This window comes from Aptenodytes forsteri, unplaced genomic scaffold (genome assembly GCF_000699145.1).
Source record: "Aptenodytes forsteri isolate BGI_AS27 unplaced genomic scaffold, ASM69914v1 Scaffold204, whole genome shotgun sequence".
Classification (NCBI taxonomy): Eukaryota; Metazoa; Chordata; class Aves; order Sphenisciformes; family Spheniscidae; genus Aptenodytes; species Aptenodytes forsteri.
The window spans coordinates 1,291,857-1,295,039 of NW_008794260.1; positions in this window are offsets into that span (position 1 = coordinate 1,291,857).

Sequence of the window (3,183 nt, forward strand, 5' to 3'; positions counted from 1 at the left end):
CCATAGAGCAGCTGTGGAACTACTTGACTGTAGCAGAATTCCTCCTGCTCAGTATACCAATCCCTTGAGTAACCAAAAATTGCCTACACCTACGAGCAGAAATTCAAAATATTAATGAAGCCAAGAATGACATACTGGGATTATGAGGGCAAAAAGTTCCAGAATGGTTTACTGCAGACAAGTCGGAGTAACTTTGATCCTACCATGTTCTGTCAAAAGGAGTGTGCGACTGGATTTAGGACCTAGAGGATGTGAGCTGTATGGATGCCTCAGTACCAAACCACCCATGGTGCCAGTTTCTTTCCATTTCCTTAAAACATGAGATAAACTTCCGGGTGTTTTAAATCACATGAGTCTAAACTGACTGTGACATGGCTTCCATGTATGATTTGATATTTCAAAACACTCAGGGTTTGGATGCAGTTCTTAATACACATTCTGTTGTTTTGCAAGACTGATTTTTACAGCTCTGTGTGGAAGATTTGAATTTTTATAATGCCGTCACAATCATAAAACACCTTGAAGAAAATATATAATTATATGTTATTTTGGTAAAATAGGAATAGAGAGTGCTCCACTCACTGATATAAAAAGAAGACATATTTGATTTGAAGCTGACACTGATTTTCCCCTGTGTGAATATAACGTTATGTATAATAAAGTTAATATTGACAAGAAAGGTGTATTTCTTATATCATATAATTTGGATCATTCAAAAGTAAGTTTATTATGACTCCTTGCTATTGGCTACACCCAGTTCTTACTGTAGCACTACAATAACTTTGCTGTATTCTTCAATCTATTTAATATAACAGATTGTTTGTTTTCTTTATTATTTTTCCCCCCAAATACGAAATTCTTGCTGGTTCTTGCTGGCAGAAAAAAAAGGTTAGTACACTCATTTGCTGCAGAGATGTAACATGAATTATAATTTTTTAAGCTAATGAGCAGCTTTTTGATATTTTTTTAATCGGGAACAAAACCTCAGAGCAGTGTGTTTTCAAGGACAAGAGGATTGGTCACCTTATGAAGAGAAGTGCGTTTCCACGGTAGTCTGGAAAACTAGTCTTAGTAGTAGTAAAGGATGCCTTTAAAATGGTGAAGGAAAAAAAAAACCACAAACCTGAAAAAATAAACCCCTCAAAATTACAAATAATTTTCATAATGACAAAAAAATACTAAATTCTTGAACCAGCTTCTAGTTTGTTTGGGAAATTTTGTTTCTGACTTTTAATTTTGTTCTTACATTCTGGACTTTCACTTGCTAATGTGCCAGACACAGGCTTTGACTTGCTTTTTCATTGCTACACAAATTGTATTATTAAATTTCATACAGGACTGTGTGTCTATGCCTAGTAGTCCTTCTCCTAGTGTCCGACCTAAATTTCATACAGGACTGTGTGCCTAGTAGTCCTTCTCCTAGTGTCCGACAACATATCCATGTACTACATTCAGCTGTAACTCCAGTATTAGCTATTTCTGAAATCTGTATTTTCTTCTGAATTTAAGCTTTCTTAAAGTCCCTGATTGATTTACGGGGGAGGGAGAGAAGCCTCTACTCAAAAGCCCACAGACAGTCCAGAGAAGATTTCTATAACAGGAGAAAATGTAAGGCATAAAATATTTGCCTAAGGATTTTTTCCAACCCTACCTACTATGTAGGAAATTGGGATACAGATCATACAAAGCCTGTAAAAAACATATTTTCTATGAATCTTCATAAGCAGCATACAAAGCCTGTAAAAAACTTATATTTTCTATGAATCTTCATAAGCAGGAAGAATTAAGTCTCCTCTTAGCAGGACATAAACGGTAGTACATAGGAGTGCAGCATTGCTCCTGGTAGCTTTCTAAAATCTTCCAAGAAAACCAAGGCTTCTCTGAACTATCTGAGGAATAGCATAAGTAAAGTAAAATGTCTAATTATGCGTATTACTCTGGTTTAATTGTCCCTGTGACAAAAATTACCTGATAATCTTTATTAAATCACTGTCAGATTAAAACAATGCGGAGATGAAGACATCTATGCATTTGACAAGAAGAGATATACTCCCGTTCTGGAAAGATAAAGATTTCTAAGAGTGCAAATCTCTCAAACCCCTGAGACTAGGGGAACGAAGTCCCACCCATCGTAAGTGAAGATCAGATTCAAGACCACCTGAGGAACCTGAACATGCATAGGTCCATGGGACCCAACCAGATGCATCCCAGGGTCCTGAGGGAATTGGCTGATGTCGTTGCCAAGCCACTCTCTGTGACATTTGAAAAGTCATGGCAGTCAGGTGAAGTTCCCGGTGTCTGGAAAAAGGGAAATGTCACATCCATTTTTAAAAAGGGTAAAAAGGAGGACCCTGGGAACTACCAATCAGTCAGCCTCACCTATGTGCCTGGTAAGATCATAGAACAGATCCTCCTGGAAGTTATGTTGAAACATGTGGAAGACCGGGAGGTGATTAGAGAGAGCCAACATGGCTTCACAAAGGGGAAATCATGCCTTACTAATCTAGTGGCCTTCTACGACGGAGTGACTGCATCAGTGGACAAGGGAAGAGCTACAGATGTCATCTACCCAGACTTCTGTAAGGCCTTTGATACAGTCCCACACAACATTCTTGCTGCTAAATTGGAAAGATATGGGTTTGATGGATGGACTGTTAAATGGATAAGGAGTTGGCTGGATGGCCACGTCCAAACTCTTACAGTCAATGGCTCAATGTCCAAGGGGAAAGCAGTAATGAGTGGTGTCTCTCAGGGGTCCGTACTGGGTTGGCTGGATGGCCACGTCCAAACTCTTACAGTCAATGGCTCAATGTCCAAGGGGAAAGCAGTAATGAGTGGTGTCTCTCAGGGGTCCGTACTGGGACCAATCTATTTAATATCTGCAATGCTAGAGGCTTGGGGAAGAGTGGCTGGAAAGCTGTCCAGCAGAAAAGGACCTGGGGGTGTTGGTCGACAGCCGGCTGAATATGAGCCAGCAGTGTGCCCAGGTGGCCAAGAAGGCCAATGGCATCCTGGCTTGTTTCAGAAATAGTGTGGGCAGCGGGACTAGGGAAGTGATTGTCCCTATGTACTTGGAACTGGTGAGGCCGCACCTCGACTACTATGTTCAGTTTTGGGCCCCTCACGACAAGAAACACATTGAGGTGCTAGAGCGTGTCCAGAGAAGGGCAACGAAGCTGGTGA